We start from the raw sequence: 18,288 nt of genomic DNA on the forward strand, positions 1-18,288 counted from the left end.
ATCTTTGAACATACAAAACATATTTCTTTTTTATGCTGCCGGATGGCTCCTGTACTCGAAGTCATCATGAGTCTGATTCTGTTGACAGTTGTTTTCATTGCCTCTTTCATGCTTTGTTTCTTTTAGTGTTTTGTGCTTTTTTGAGTGTGAATTCATATTTCTTGGAATTTAATTTATGGATGTTTTCTGAGTCCTGGGATAAAGACAGTTTCTCTAAAAGATTGGTTTTTCTTCTGCCAGGTCCCTCAGTGAACTACATATCCAGGATCACTATAAATTAAAATTTATTATTGGAATTTAGGTCATATGAGGGATGGTTCATGATTACTGCTAATTATTAGCAATAAGACAGGTGTATATAATTCATTTTTACATTATGTTTATAGCCATTTGGTGTCCTAGATCTTTAGAGTGAATCTTTTCTTTTAGATCCTCTACTGAGAGAGGCTCCAGGCTTTGTCTCTTAACCTTTAAGCTATACAGGGCCATGAAAACATCAACTCAAGTTTATAAGGTCTAACAGTTACCTTCAAGATGAAAGCTATCATCAATGCTTCATTTTAGTTCCCACTTTCACTGAGGTTTGGCCTGAGCAATATTACTATCATCATTATTCTTTTATTATTATTATTTTAAATCTTACGGTGAGATTTAAAAATATGCTTCCCTAGGTTTTATCCAACATTCAAACTTTTTTTCAGTTGAATGGTTGCTTAGCATATCTTGTTAGCAAAAATGCTGAAAACAGCAGCCATTATTTTATTCTTATCCTTTTGCCATTTTGTGTCATTTGTAAAGAGCATAGAGTTGATTTTACTTATATTGAATCTGAGATTCTGTGTCTTTTAATTGTGTGGTCTGTCTTCTGTTATCTTGTTACATGCTCTCTGATCTTTACAGTTCTTTACGTGGGTTATTCTTTAAAAGTTTCATGGAGAAGGTAAGCCTTAAGCTGAATTGTGATGAAAGTGTACCTGTCAGTTGGGGTTTTGTAATGAGAAAAGAAGGAAAGAGCACTAGCCCTCAGTGGTTGAATTCACATGTTCATTTTGGATCGTGCTGTTTCCCTTATTTTAAAAGCAGCATGTAAAAAATTATATCTTATCCAAAGTTTTTTTTTTTTTTTTTTGATGTTAGTTATCTTCCTAAGCAACAAGTTTTTCTGATAATGGATATTTTAAAGTTCTTTAAGTATAAAACATTTCTAATTTTAATATTCACATCATAAATATAAAATCAGATTATGATAGTGAAATTTTAATATATTCCTATGAAATATGGAGTTTAAAAGGTAAGAAAGTCTTTAGAATTTATCTGTAATTTGGATGGCTGATTAAATTTATATTTTATAGCACTTAACAATAATAATAAACATAATGGTAATGGCTCTCTTGAGTATAATATTATGAAGGATACTAGGGTTAGGTCCTGGCTCAGTAGGAAGGATGTCTTGAAGGAGAAGTCATGTTTTTCAGAAGCGTTTTACAGGCCAAAACACTGACAGTTGCATATTTAGCCACAGTGATTACGCCCTCTGGGCTCAGGGTACAGATGGAGAATAAGGTCCAGATCAGAGGCAGGATCTGCTGGGGTCAGGCAGCGCTCAATGGCAGAGACAGGGTTTAGCTCCACTCTGAGTCCAAGTGCACTTCTCTCTCTAGTACACTGTGTTTCCTGTTAGCTAACGTTTTTCCATGTCTAATAATCTCCCCCAGAAATGTATCATAAATATTTCATTTATAGCTCTTTCACACCAATTTTACAAACTTTTCTGCACACCTTTACAAATATCACCTGGGCTAAAGCAAAGCTTATACTGAGAATATTTCATCATGATTTGCAACCTAAGAAAGTCCTCTTGTTTGCCTGAGGTGAGAGAAGTCTTTATCAACTACTCTACTCATCATTTCCAACATGTTTTAAAAAGTCACCGTTCAGAATAAAGTACGGGAACAAAGTCCTAATGAATTTATTCCTTTTCATTTATTCCTTATTCGTGTCTTTTATCCATATTGTCTATTTAAAAAGGTGAGAAACATTTATTTTATTCAAAGAAAAAATTAGATTTATATATATTTATCTTAAATAGTTTTATTGTAGAGAAAGCCATCTGTGACTATGCAATTTATTTAACAGGGATACAATAAATATTTGCACCATTGCACCTAATCTATAATTCCCAATAGGTTCACGGTAACACTTTTTTTAGCTTCAGCCACGTGTGTGGTATTTGACCCTTAGAGTGGCCTTATGAGGTTAATGACCTTATTTTCTGAGACTTGGAGAGATTAAGTAATTTGGCCATCGTCACCCAAGAATTAGGGAAATGGAGTCTAAGTCTGTCTGAGTGCAGAGCCTGAGTTCTCAACCCCAGTGATGTACTGAAGTCTGAAGCACGTGAATACTTGGCGTAAAGCAGCATAAATATTTCTAGAAATACACATGTAACATTTCTGACCACTGTGATTATTATTGAGACTCAGGCTTATGAAGAGTGTCTGTCATCATTACATAAGTTGGCTGCTTAAGTGATACATTTTTTCAGACTTCAAACTTATAAACATCTAGGTTTATGAAACCGGATGGTATCAAAACAATTGTCTTTAAAAATAAGAGCCCCAATGAAAAGGAAATATTACTGGGATAATATCTGACAAAGAGTAGAAGCAAATAAAGGAAAAAAAAATACTGACCACATTGGGAAAAGAAACAGACAAGAGCTCATTAGAGTTTGAGCAAAACCAACGGAAAATTAGAAGAATCTGGAAATCCCAGAGGACAAATACTTACGTAACACTTTCTATGGGTCAGGCCCTGTACCAGGTGGTAGGAATTTGCAGATCAATAAGATATGTGTCTTTCTCTGAAAGAATTCACAAATTAGTGTGTAAACTCATAAACAGCTAACAATAATGAGTGCAATCAAAGTACCAAAACAATTAAGGGTGATAGAGAAGAAGGGATTAATTCTTCTGTGGAGGGTAGGGCAGGGCAGGGGGTGCAGGGGATAGAGGAAAGAATGGGATCTAAGCTGATCCTTTAAGGATGACAGGATTTGGCCAGGTAGGTAAAGGAAAGGGCATTTGAACCTGACCATTAAGGAAAAGGCCCAGAAGTAATATTCTGTGTTTTAAGGAGCCATGTGACGGGAACAAGGAGTGTTTATCCTTGGAAGGAGTAGGTATTCGTTTTCTATTGCTGGGTAGCGCACTGTCAAGAATTCGGCAGTTGAAAACAGCATTCCATTTTGTCTCACACTTTCTGTAAGACAGAAGTCCAGGCATGGCTCGGCTGGGTTTTTTCCCTAAGGATCTCAAAAGCTTAAATCAAGGTGTCAGCCACTCTACATGCTCTTCTAGAGGCTTGACTAAGGAAAGCTGTGCCTCAAAGCTCTCTAAGGTTGTGGGCAAAATTCATTTCCTTGAGGCTGTAGCATTCGTGATAGTTTGCGTCCTCAAAGCCAGAAACAGAGATAGAATCTCTGCTACTTATAGTCTATGGCTTCCAGACCCTTTTTATTTATTTATTTAAATTAAAAAAAACTTTATTTGTATATTTTTAAATTTTTATTGGAGTATAGTTGATTTACAGTTTTATTAGAGTATAGTTGTTGTGTTTGTTTCAGGTGTACAGCAAAGTGAATCAGTTATACATATTCATATATCGCCTCTTGTTTAGATTATTTTCCCATATAGGTCATTAGAGAGTATTGAGAAGAGTTCCATGTGCTATACGGTAGGTCCTTATTAGTTATCTGTTTTATATATAGTAGTGTGTATATGTCAATCCCAATCTCCCAATTTACCCCTCCCTACCCTCCACTTTACCCCCGGTAACCCTGAGTTTCATTTATTTTCAAATAGCTTGGAATATAGGAGCAAATTGATTTTCCAATCTTAAGTGCTCCAAGTTTGTTTTTTTTTTTCCCAGCCTGTCCACTGTTTTGGTTTCAACCTGTACATTGGCCAGTTCATTGATGAACTCATTCATTTTTTTAATATCTTGCCAAAGAGAGTCAACAGGAGTCAAATGCACAAAACTAGAATTCTTTCCAACCAATGCCTTCAAAACTGCAGATTCAGTGGCACATGTTTTTCCTTCCAAGTAATCTCAGGTGACAGCTTGAACAGATATTTTGCCATCACATAATGTGGGTCACCATTTTTTTCAGCTTCCAGTTTATCTTCTCTTGACAATGGACAGTGAAGTCCAATGTTAGGTTTTTTTCTTTACAAAAGCAAAACCCATCTCGAAGGCACCAATTTTGGTACTAGTTATGGTATGTTCACTACTCTAACTAACAATCAAAAATCTCATCTCCTAACGCACTGGGAGCTTAGTTCTCACATCACAGCCCAGAGCAGGTTGGCAAACGTGCGGGGGTTAGTCTCCACTCCGTGCAGTCAATCCGGGTCTTAGGTTTCTTTCATCCAAAAACTCTTCATCCTCTAGGGTCTTATGAGTGCTCTGGATCTGACCAGAAGAGAAGAGAAGGGAGGTGGAAGATTTTTGTCTAGCCCTAAACCGTAGCCCTAACCAACCGTAGCCCTAACCAACCGTAGCCCTAACCAACCGTAGCCCTAACCGTGGCCCTAACCAGGCAGCATATGTCCCAGACCAGGTGATATTTTCCCCTTCTACTCAGATTCTACTGACCCAACACTGTAACAAGTCCACATCTAACCGCAAGGGGTTCTGGAAAAGGATGGCCGGCCATATCCTCAGGAGAAAATGGGAGTGGTTTTGTGAACACTTAGCCAGTCCCTGCTATACCTTTAGAAAATTATGTAACAGACCAGGCAAGATATGATAAAGACCTATATTAGGCACTGAAAATTAGCAAAGAGGTAATTCATTCATTTATGTACTCATTCAGCAAATATGTACTGAACATTGGCTCTGAGCCAGGTGATGTATTTCAGATCTGGCAAGTCATTCCATCATAAGTTAGATAGCCAAGGTCACCATCCTCTTAGATCTTACATTACAGTGAGGTTTAAAAGCATCATGGTGAATCTTATTCGGTGTCCTATATAAGTATGTCACGTTTAAATAATTTTATAGGGTATAAGCCTAACATGAGCATTATTAAAATGCACACAGTACAAAGTATTTATTGATTTAATTAATTTTGCCACGTACACTTCTGGGTATGAGAAATGGATGGTGATCTAAATCAGTGTATGTCTTAGAAGACACACAGATGGCCAAGAGGCACATGAAAAGATGCTCAACATCACGAATCATTAGAGAAATGCAACTCAAAACTACAATGAGGTATCACCTGCCACTTGATAGAATGGGCATCATCAGAAAATCTACAAGCAACAAGTGCTGGAGAGGGTGTGGAGAAAAGGGAACCCTCTTGCACTGTTGGTGGGAATGTAAATTGATACAGCCACTATGGAGAATAGTATGGAGGTTCCTTAAAAAACTAAAAATAGAATTACCATATGACCCAGCAATCCCACTCCTGGGCATATACCCTGAGAAAACCATAATTCAAAAAGACACATGCACCCCAATGTTCATGGCAGCACTGTTTACAATAGCCAGGTCATGGAAGCAACCTAAATGTCCATTAATAAAGGAATGGATAAAGAAGATGTGGTATATATACACAATGGAATATTACTCAGCCATAAAAAGGAACGTAATTGTGCCATTTGCCAAGACATGGGTGGACCTAGAGACTATCATACAGAGTAAGGTAAGTCAGAAAGAGAAAAACAAATATCACATATTAACACATATATGTGGAATCTAGAAAAATTGTACAGATGAACCTATTTGCAAAGCAGAAATAGAGACACACACTTAGAGAACAAATGTATGGACACCAAGGGGGGAAAGCGGAGTTGGGATGAATTGGGAGATTGGGATTGACATATATACACTACTATATATAAAATAGATAACTAATGAGAATCTACTGTATAGCACAGGGAACTCTACTCACTGCTCTGTGGTGACCTAAATGGGAAGGAAATCCAAAAAAGAGGGGATATATATATACGTATAGCTGATGCACTTTGCTTTACAGGAGAAACTAACACAACATTGTAAAGCAACTATACTCCAATAAAAATTTTAAAAAAAGATTATTAACCAGAATACTTCAGAAGTGCATACAAATCAAAGAAGCTAAACAAGTGAAGGAAAAGTTTACAAAGGATATATAGAGGCAATTATCACAAGAAACACAAATAATCAATAAATATATGAAAAGACATAAAAAAATAAATCAGTGTATGTCTTTATCCTTCTTTACCTGTGCAACAGGCATACTTTCCAAAGAAAACACTAATAAAAGTAGCTTGGTGTCCAAGGCATGTGAGGCCAGGCCAGTGGTATAGTCAATGTGACAGGATTCCTGGTGGAGGATGGTGGGGAACAGATGGAGGAATAGGAACAGCAGGTATGGAAACAAATGGGCCAGTTTGGCTGGGGAGAGGCTGCTGTGGGACACTGAGATAGGATAATTTTGCAATTAGAGACTGCTTTCATTTTCTATATTCCATGTATTTGGTTTAAATTTCCTTATAAGATTGCAAGTACAAAATACATAGGCATTATCATTTTTAAGTGAATGTGTCCTCATCAAAATTGTACTTGTCATGACCACAAAAAAGTGCAGCGCTCATCTGATTAGATATTGAAATAGAGTAGAAACAGAGTCTATTTTAGCCAATGAAAACATTGACTTATTTCTAAGTGTGACACTGATTAAACATAAGTGGCACTTATTAAACTGGAGGTATGTAGCTGGAAGCCACGGAATGCCAAAGATTACGGACAGACCAGGAGCTGGGAGGGGGCAAGGAAGGGTTCTCCTATAGGCTTCAGAGGGACCGTGGCCCCGCCAACACCTTGATTTTTGGCATCTAGAGCTCTGAAACTCTAAGTCTGTGTTCTTCTAAGCCACCCAGTTTGTGGTGTCTTGTTATCGTCAAACCTAGAAAGCTAATACAATGTGCAGTGGAATAAATCAGATGCGCAGAACAGTTTCCAATACAGAGTAGTCTGCATTATTTTCACAAACTATGAAGCCTCTAATTTCTTAAGGAAAATATTCTGCTTTATCCTGAATAATGTTATGCCCAGAAGTTGTCTTTCAAAGTTGTTAAAATAATTATCTTAACATCAATTTTAAAACTTTTTTTAAAAATTTATTTCTTATTCAAGTATAGTTGATTTATAATGTTGTGTTAGTTTCTGGTGTACAGCGAAGTGATTCAGTTATATATATATGTGAAAAGTGTTCAGTTATATGTATAACTGAATATGAAAAAGAATATATACATGTATTCTTTTTCATATTCTTTTCCATTATGTTTTATTACAGGATAATGAATACAGTTCTGTGTAAAAACTATTGTTCGCTAATGCTGTTTTTTGGGTGATTCTTCAGAAGCATGTTTCAGTCATTCCTGTACTTATTTTTTTTTTAAACATCTTTATCGGAGTATAATTGCTTTACAATGATGTGTTAGTTTCTGCTGTATAACAAAGTGAATCAGCTATACATATACATATATCCCCATATCTCCTCCCTCTTGCGTCTCTCTCCCACCCTCCCCACCCCACCCCACCCCTCTAGGTGGTCACAAAGCACCAAGCTGATCTCCCTGTGCTATGCGGCTGCTTCCCACTAGCTATCTATTTTACATTTGGTAGTGTATATATGTCCATGCTGCTCTCTCACAAAAGTACATGTAAGTTATTATACTGGTTTTTAAAGAGTATTCATTCACAAAACATTTCACACGTATAACTCACAATGCATGAAATGTATCCTGCTCACATTTATGTTAGCTCTTGAGTGGCACAAAATAATATAGAACAGATAAATAGAGAAATCACACTTCTCTGGCTTTTTATAGTTTACAGAGCAATTTCTGAAAGTGTCATCTCACTTAAGGTAAAGTTAGAACTTCAAAAAATACATGAATATGTTAATGTATTTTTTATATTGTTGTATATATGTATATATCAGACATGTTTTATCTGATTTTTTAACAGTATATGTATTTTAAAAATCTGAATTAAGATTTTAAAAATCAAATTATATTTTAAATGCACAAGAATAGGAGACTGTTTAAAATAATCTGTGATGGATTTTTCTTTTTAATTTTGGTGATTTGTAGTATGTATATTCTGAAAGTCAGCATGTTTTGTCCGTGGAGAGCCCTTTGCATAAAAATCAAATTTATTCCCAAGTGGTGATCTGTGAAAAGTCAAGCCATTCTTCCTCAAATGTGACAGATATTTTCCTTCATATGTGGCATGCTTTCTTTTTTTTTTTTTGGCTTCTTGTTTATTTATTTATTTATTCATTTTTTTAAAATGTTTTTATTGGCGTATAATTGCTTTCTTTATTAAAAGGAGTATTATATCTCTATGGTGATATAGAGATACACAGGTGATATTGTACAATATAAATAATAGTGTTTGGCTCTTTCTCAACATTTTCAAACTTTTAATTTATCTCATATTTATATATTTGATTTTTTCTCAAAGGTTATTTATCCCTGACACTCCCTGGTGAGGTACTTGAGGTAGAGTTATTCCTTCCACAAACTGCTTTAGAAAGTTTTCTTTTATTTTAAAAGGATGTGGGTGGTTTCAAAGTAGATAAGCAGAGAATAGGTATGTTACAATAACAGATTCATTTTGTAACTCCAAGATGGTTTGAACTACTGCTTCAGTCATTGAGGGTTAGTGCATATTTGTGTATTTCTCTGTGTGTGTGTGTGTGTGTGTGTGTAATCTAATCATTATTTTTGCCTATACTCTCTCAAATTCTCTGGAAGGATGGGGGAGAAAAGTATTTTTTAAAGGCATAAGTGACAAAATGAAATAGTTTTTTAAAAATTCAGAAATAATTTTGATACCATCTTGGCTAAAATAATCTCCTAAAATAACCTCTGTGTCACTCTGGTTCCCATTGTTTTATTTTACTCATCATCACCTGAACTTATAATTTGGTGTGTATGTCTAAATGAAAGTGCCTGTTTGTTGTTTTGTTTCTGTCTTTCTCACATTCCCTCTAGAAGATAAAACTCCATTAGAGAATGAATTTGCCATCCTTAGTCATCATTGCAACCACAGGACTCAGAACAGTGCTTGGCGAACGCATGAATGGATGGATACGGTTAAAGTCATAGGTGCTAACGTCCACTCAACCAGCTATTCACAGTAGGCTTGTGAAGGGTGAGAGTCAAAAACACCTAAAGAATGGGAAGGTCAGGAAAGGCACCATTTATAACAAGCTAAGTAAACATTTCATGGGATTAGTGGTTAAGAGATTTAGGGTGTTAGCAAATAAAACTTGGGGTATGTGAGAAAAAAGCACTTTAGTCTTCTTCTCCTCTTTTAGATAAAAGCACAAAATGAAGTAATGTAGAAAACATTTAGGCCAGTGCCTGGCTTGCTGGTAGCAGCTCCAGTGGAGGAGGGGATCCTGCTTCTGCTACTTGGATGACCTTGGGGAAGGTGACGGAGCTGAGGAGTTTTCATTCAAATCCGGGAGCATAGCAGAGTTCAGAAATGGACTTGAGGGACCTCTGATTCTCAGTGACACTCAGTTCTGAGCACAGTTTCCTCCATCTGGGGCAATTGCCCAATAGGAAATCTTACTTCAGGAAAGGGCTGTTCTTCACACCGTAGAAAGGTAATTCTGTTCTGCCTTTCAGTTACAACACATCATAGGTAAGAATAAAGCTTTGCCCAGGAACCAAGGCTGTCAGCTTTGTCACCATGGACAGAGGGCATGGGTGGCCGTTTTCATACTGTGCATTTGAACTTACAAGCAAATGGACTTGCAGGCAATCTTTCAAAATCCAAATGGAGGGGTTTCTGTGATGTGTTTCTCCTCAGAACTCGTAACTCTCCGGTTCCTCCTTGTCTTAGTTTTCTGTTGCTGGTGAAACAAATTGTCACAAACTTATTGGCTTAAAATAACTCACATTTATTATCTTACAGTTTGGATGTCAGAGGTCCAAAATGGGTCTCACTGAGCTAAAACCAAATGTCAACAGTGTGTTCCTTCTGGAGCATCCAGGGGAATCTGCTTTTCCTTGCTTTTTTTCCAGCTTCTAAAAGCACCCACATTCCTTGGCTCCTGGCCCCTGTCGCTCTTCAAATGCAGCCGTAGCCGATCAAGTATTTCTCACATCATATCACTCTGACACTGACATTTTTGCCTCCTCCTTCCCATTTAAGGACCCTTGTGATTACATTGGGTCCACTCAGATGATCCAGAGAAGGTTAGCTGATTAATAGCCGTAAATAACTCCACCTGAGACCTTAAGTCTCCTTTGCCATGTAGTTAACATTTTCATAGATTCTAGGCATTAGGAAACGTACATCTTTGGGAGACAATTATTCTTCCTACCACATTATATATTTTATTTATAAAGATTTGGGCTTTTCTAAAAATGAGCACATCTCTAGAAAAGGGACAGTTCTACTTTCATGTCTGGTTGAAATGGCCTAGATCTAGGAAAGAAGAGCATCTAAACCTTTGTTTATTTCTAGTCAGTTTATTCTTCTAAGAGGACCAGTCTCACGGTTGCTGGAATGAGATGAGGTCAGAAATGTCACAGCTGCACTTGTTTTTTCCCAATTAGACTTTCTGCTGTTGAGAAGAAATACCTATTCTCTTGTGAAGAAAGCAATCCCATTCATTGTTATGGGTAATTACCTATTTGCAGACACACAAGTCTCAGATAGGACTTTATATACATTGTTTTTTGGTACACTCCCTGCACTTAGTGGGAACATTTGAACTAGTGCTTTACATTTGCAAAGAACACAACACTTCAGTCACTTCCAAAGTTTTTGGAAAATAAAATTAATAACAAATCTTTTGAAATCATTATTATCTGTCCAAGTGAGATTTAATAATGACTCAAATATTTGACCCTCTGTGGTAGATTCTAAATAAGAATTAATCTCTGTAATTAACTTGCAGTGGAATTTCACTTTTATAATTGTGTGCAGGCAAAACCAACAGTTGCTTATTTTTTACTGTTTCTGTCAGTAACTGTTCCATCATATTGTTTTATGAGGCAATAATATAGCATCTAAGTAGAAAAATTCTGGGCACAAATAATTTATCCTATTGAATAACAGAGAGATTTCCATCAATAAATCAGGAAATCAGATTATTATTCATGTGAGGAGGGCCCAAGTGAGACACATAACTACGGTAAAAGCCATGATTACTGATGTTTGAATGTCAAAAGTTTGAAAACTTGATGTGAATTTATTAAATATCCAGAAATCTATAGCATAATCCATACCTCAAACAAGCTGTCTGAATTTCTTTACATCACTCATCCAACACCTACTACACTGGGGAAGCTTCTGATTTATCAGACTTAATTATGTCCAAAACTATGTGAATTCTTGGTATTCCTGACCAAAAACATGAATTTTTACTACTGACTCAAATCTAAAAATAGTTGTTTTTACTGAAAGAGTCCTTGAAGCTGTTGCTAAGGAACGAGCTTTGGAAAATGAAGACAAAATATCATCGAAATCTCTTAGTTAAAAAGGAGAAAAATTCTGAAAAGCAGCCATTTCTCAGGGAAGCTGATATGTAGTGATCAACTTTTTCAGGCCTGGCCCATCCTGAGTTGTCATGCCATGAAACTGTCTTCTACTCGACTCTCTGTAATCCATGTTCTGATATTCACCAAGATGTCATCTGTTAGATTTAATAACAATTCACTTTTCAAATGTGAAGGTTTCAGAGAAGTCTAGAGTCCTCAGGCTACATTAAACACATATGCCTGATCCTTGCCTGTAGGAAGTTAAATATCATGTTAGGATATCATATATATATGTAACAATTACATTAGTGTCTTTGCCCATGTTAATTGTTATGGGTGGTCAGAAGGAAGAAAAGGCAACATTTGCTTGAATCTCTAAAATCACATGTAGAAATTAATCTTTTCTTTTAAAAAAGTATTATTCACAATGCACAGTTGTGAGTTAGCCAGAGTTTTCTAAAGGCCTTAAAATGTACTTAACAATCGTTGGCTTGGTTAATTGCATTTTTGTTAAAATGACAATTTTTCTTTCTATTTGAGGACCTTCATGGAATGCTTTAGGAGTCCTAGCTTCAGGCAGTGGCTTAAGTGGAAGCAGTATAGAAGCAACCCTGCTCGCCCAAGGATTTTATAGAATGAAAACCTATTGGGAAAGCTAAGTTTTGAACAATGAAAGTAGGAGAGGGGTAAAGACATGGTAGAATGGGGTGGTGATTAACTGAGGAGAAGATGGCTATCCATCATTAGCAGGGATAGATTACTTAGCCAGGATCTGTGGATTATGGTGTTTTTCTGAAGAATCTGAATTATCTGCTCTCTACAAGTAGTGTTATTTTCACACTGACTCGTTTTAGAATTATATTCAAGAATTGAGCAAAATCCAGTGAACTGACACCATGTCAGCACCCCCTACTGGTCCTCTGTTAAATAGATTGCCTCAGTTAAATGCATATGTGTCTTCTTTACCTGGGCTCAAGATATTTTTGTTATAAGAAATTAAAAGAACTGAGTACTTATTCTCAGAACATGACTAATATCTTAATTCAATTTGATTATAAAAAATTTAAATAGGATTGTAATTTTATCAAATTGTTATCATATTTGAATATTCTGTGGGTTATTCTTCCTATATTTAGCTAAACTCTAGAATGACTTTTTAAATTTAGTTTGTGTTCATCTGAGTAATTACATGGGACAACCAGCATTGTTTCTAAAGGTCACTGAAACTGTTATTTCTGTACTGTTTGGAAGGATAATGTGAAGAATTTGTATTTTTACCAAGTAGCCATCTTACCTAAAGCTTGCATATTACCAGTTGGAATGATGAACTTCATGTTGCAACTAGTAGGGATGTTTTTTAAAATTATTACTAAAATAACTAACCTTAGTGTGAAAAGTTCACTGCCTGAAGGCAGGACAAAAGATAGTATGATTTTGTCTGGTAAGGTACATACAGACTTGTTATCCTAATGGAGAGGATGGGAGAAGTTCTTTACAGAAGTTTCTTTATAAGGCTTTCCCTTATAAGGAGTTACCACAAGAGAGCTAAAAGAAACTTGCTACAACTGTTTTCTCAGTGAAGCAGATAAAAATTAACACTGATTGATCCCATCAAGAAGGAGTCAATAGCTGTTGCAGAGACAAATTTCAGATCTTAAAATAATATTGGACAGGGAAAGATTCTAGAAGGCCTCACCCTTAGAGAATGCTTGTGGTGGGCTTTATTTGCCAAAGGAAAGGTCAGGAAGCCAGTGTTTCCTGCTGCTTCCATCACAGGAAGTAGTTGGTGATGTTTTCTCCCATTTTCTCTTAAAGATAAACTCACCAAGTGAACAACTTCATGAAGCCCATTTCAGAAACTTCCCATTGAGAAGAATAGTGTCAGGTTATAGGGGCCTGTTACTAAAAAAACCCTCAACACTTAGAGTAGCAAATAGGTTTAAATTCTTCTGCTGACCCTCATGAACGGTTAGAGACTTCCTGACAGGACAGTGTTAGGGCACTATCTTGACAAAATTTAGAAGGTCATGTTCAGGTTTGTTGAGGAAGGATGTTATGATTAGTTAGAGATATCCTTATGGATGAGGGTGTAGTGCTATAGGTGTAGCCGGAGTCCCTCTTGGCAACTAGAGTTCAGGTAATAAATATCTATATCCTTAACTCCAAGGGTGTATTTTATGGTGATATGGATGGAGAAATGTTGATGCTATTAGTCCAAAAGATAAAAGGTTTAATCCAGAGATGGAGACATTGATTTGTTAACTGGCCCTTAGATTCATGACATAGATTATACCTGATAAAATAGGATAATTAACAAACCTTTGTTATTGGGGGCAGGGGAAAAAAGATGAAGTGAGGTATGTCATCTTTTGTCCAGAAATTCTAGTGAATCTACATCTAACTGAGCAGTTCCTTATTTCCTAAAAGTAAATAGAGTTCATGATATATATTATACATTATTTTTGAGCATTCACAATAGGCATTAAATACACATACTTGTGTATAGTGTTCTTTGAATTTTAATTGTCATGTAGGTGTAGAGTTGGTTTCCACAGAGAATACTCATCTTCCATCTATGTCTATGTCCTGGCCCATCCCAAGCTCACGACGGCTGTTTGTCCTACAAGCACACCTGTACTCAGAGCCTGGGCCCTGAGTCTCAGGAGTGACCCAGCCTCCAGGGTCAGGCCTTGCTCTTCCCTCCTACTTCTGGTTGCGGCATCTAACTCTTCTTTGGTTCACTGACACTTTATCCCTCTTGTGAGAATCACAGTAATGCTTGTGGACAATCACATCAGTACATTTCCCAGAATGGCATTTGGCAAGCAGCATCATACATGGGACATGATTTTATAGTGCAGGTTGGGCTCACTGGAGCCCAGACACTTTTCTTTTCAATGTCTTTCCTTCAACAAATGTCTTTCTAAAGATCTCGGCTGAAGTCTTAGGGGCTCCAGCCTAGGTTATTTAGGGAATAATTTCTAAATAAGCACGTACATACACAGTGAACAAGCAGTAGTCAAATTAATACAAAATTAAGGAAAACTTCTCCCAAAGATGCATTCATGTTAATGACCTTCTCCAGACACAATGGGAGATGACTCTCTTTATATTTAGATAATAAAGAGCCTTCTCAAGTTAGTTTTTCAGAACTAAAGAAGAGACTCATTCCACAGACGCAACCAAAGGTGCAGCCCAAACTAGTTGTAATTTTAAAATGATAGCTCCTCCATAGGTTATGCCCTTCAAGGTTAGCATACAACCAATCAAACAAACAAAAAATATTAAATATCCTGTAAAAATTTATATTTTTTAAATTGAAATATAGTTGATTTGCAATGTTGTATTAGTTTCAGGTGTATAGCAAATTGATTCAGTTATATATATTATATATATACACACACATATATATGTGTATATATATATATATATATATATATATATTCTTTTTCAGATTTTTTTCCATATAGGTTATTACAAGATACTGAGTATAGTTCCCTGTGCTATACAGTAGGTCCTTGTTGGTTATCTATTTTATATATAGTAGTGTATGTCTGTTAATCCCAACCTCCTAATTTATCCTTCCCCCCTTTTCCCCTTTGTTAACCATAAGTTTATTTTCTATGTCTGTGGGTCTCTATATTCTTTTAAAAATTTAAAAATTTTAACTAACAAGCATATTTTGTTTTTGTTGTTGTTTATTAACTCAGTTGTTAGTAAGTATATAGACTCTCCTGATCTCTTCACCGTAAATAATCTCTTCTCCCATAGACCTTCCACACAGCCCTTTGACCCTCTCTTGTGTCCCTGGCTTTTTAATCCTTTGGGTACTTCTGTCTTTATACTACACTGTAAACTCTATGAGGACAGAGACAAAGTGATTTTTACCTCTGGGACTCTCCTCACACTGCTGTATCCTCCTTTCAGTAAATATGCCTCCATTTTTGGTAAATAGATGTCTTTTTGTGTAACTGTTTCTTTTTTTTAACTATTTATTTTATATTGGAGCACAGTTGATCATCAATGTTGTGTTAGTTTCAGGTGTACAGCAAAGTGATTCAGTTATACATATACATGTATCTATTCTTTTTCAAATTATTTTCCCCTTTAGGTTGTTATGTAATACTGAGCAGCATTCCCTGTGCTCTACAGTAGGTCCTTGTTGGTTATCCCTTTTAAATATAGCAGTGTATACATGTCAATCCCAAACTCCCTAACTATCCCTCCCCCCAAACCCCCAGTAACCATGAGTTTGTAACTGTTTCTTGAGAGTCTTGCATTATGTAAGACTGCTGCTTTAGAGCAAATAGTACTAGAATCTCAAGGCTACTGGGCTGCTACCTTTAATGCTCATGATCGCTGACATAGAGGTATGAGGGTGATGGTTCTCATGTGTGTAAGAATGTCAGACGCAGATGTGAGCAGGTTACTTCGCACCCTGCACCACGAGTTTTCTCATCCATGAAATGAGGATGCTAATGGTACCTTCTTAGTGTGTTGTAAGGATATTTGAAATTATTTCATAAAAAGCTTTTAGAACAGTATCAGATGCGCATGTTTCTTACTCAAGAAAGGTTAGCTGTTACTACTGACATTGCCTTGGCAGTCTGAAAGAATAATATCTTTTTAAGTCAAGCCCCAGGGGAGGAATTAAATATACTAAAAATATACAACATCTAGCCTAGGCTTCTCTGTCAACAACTTGTTATTTGTTTAGTAAGTTCAATTCAGATATCTTAATTTTGCGGTGTGGACGCTGCCAAACTTCAGTAGCCCATTGACACAGGCTCGGCTTATATAGGGGCATGCTAGTTTCTAGGATTAAAAGAAAGTAAAGGTTACAATTACATAAAGAAAAGAAAAACTATATCATGTGAGAGATCAGTAAAAAAGTAAACTAATAAACTAGACGAAAAAGAACTTAAAATAATAAAATGTCTTGGTTGGTCCAGGAAGTTCTCTAAGAAACATACACACATCCTATCCCCGAGTTCGCAGCTGCTGCGGTCGCTGTAAGGACTTGACCCTGAGAAGTCGGCCCTGGCTCTGTCCTCACCGCAGTGAGAAGTGCCTGGAGCAGCCTGGTGACCAAGGAGCAAAGAAACGGCTGTGAATTTCAGAAATTACCGCTAGGGACAAGCGTGCTTTCAAGTCCTTTACGTTGGGTTCACTTCACAACCGTTTCCTCAACACCACCCTTCAGGAATTCCACTGCTATCAGTTCTTCTGACTAACTTCTTGTCATTCGTACGTTTATTTTGTTTGTTTTATTTGTAGCCTAAAGATTTTGGTTCGATCACAGCAAGGGGAAATATTCCCCCAAAGATATGGAAATAGTACAAATGATTAGATGTAAAACTGGAATTTACCCTTTCATCATTCACGACGTACTCTTCCGCGTCATTCTCAAAAATAAGATACTGAATGTTTCTTTTCTATTGTGACATATTTTACCAGGAATACATATTTTGATATATTCTGAAAAAAAAGGAGCTATTAATATTAGATATTGGCTTAACGAACCTAATCCGTAGCATCTGGCTGAACAATCTGAAACTTACAACTCATTAATATTGTGAAAGGACGTTGATAGCTGAATTTTCCTTGCTGCTGATGATTAAAAAAATCATCACTCTGTTGATGTTGCGTGAAAGATATTACCACGTATTTTATCATCAAGTTTTGTCATGTTCTATTATCATGATATCATAGAAATATATTAACATAATTATTTTATTCAGAATACTTCTCCTTTTGACATATTCTGGATTTTCAGTCTACTAAGTAAAAAAGTTGTCTGTTAAGAAGACAACAACAGAAGTCCTGACAACTTTAAAGCTGGAAAATATATAGAATTAATAGAAAGTAGACATCAATGGTAAAAATTACCATAATACTTAGGTAAATAATGAGAGCTGTGAAATTTGAATTGAATAGAGAGAATTAAAATAGCAATATTTTTGACTAAAGTAAATTTTGTCATATGGTTTAAATCTCAAAATAAAGTTTTTAGTTCCCTTTAGATATGAATAGGTTATTTAGACCATTAGTTCCTTTCATACATTCCTCTGGGACCCAACAAGACCTTAATGTAAATCTTACTACTAATTCTCTTTCCCAGAGATGTCTGAATGATTAAGAGAGTTATGTGGCAAAAGTCTGCATTTGTGTTTCCAAGTGGTAGAATGGCATATTTTTTTAGATATAGCTAGCCTATGTCACAATACTGCATTTTCCATACCCTTCTTCTCTTCCGTGCATCATGGATTACGTTCATGGTAATGACTGTACCAGGGAAATATTGAATTTTAAGAGAGCAAAGTAACTTTTTGCTGTGAGGTATTTATATGGAGCAGGTAAGCACCAGATGCTATACATAACACATAAGTGACTATCTTCTGAATATGAGAACACATTTGTCCAATTTTTTCTAAAAGGCAACCTACTGGAACCTACATCTTCTTGGTTACACGGATCTCACCCTCATTCTGGCCTTCTCTTGGCTACTGCGGTTTATGAATCACCATGTTACCCCACGTTGAGCACACTCTACCGCTTTCTTTCATCCCCATTACTACATTACTTGTAGTAATTCCTACTACAAGTCTAGGATGCTGACGCTTAACGTTCAGGGGTGATGGAGCAAATGACAACCTAAGGAAAAGAAATAATGAAAACTAAACTTTGCTGTTAAATTCTAAGTGTCTAGGAGAAAAAAAAAATGCTTTAA

This window comes from Eubalaena glacialis, chromosome 5 (assembly GCF_028564815.1).
Source record: "Eubalaena glacialis isolate mEubGla1 chromosome 5, mEubGla1.1.hap2.+ XY, whole genome shotgun sequence".
Classification (NCBI taxonomy): Eukaryota; Metazoa; Chordata; class Mammalia; order Artiodactyla; family Balaenidae; genus Eubalaena; species Eubalaena glacialis.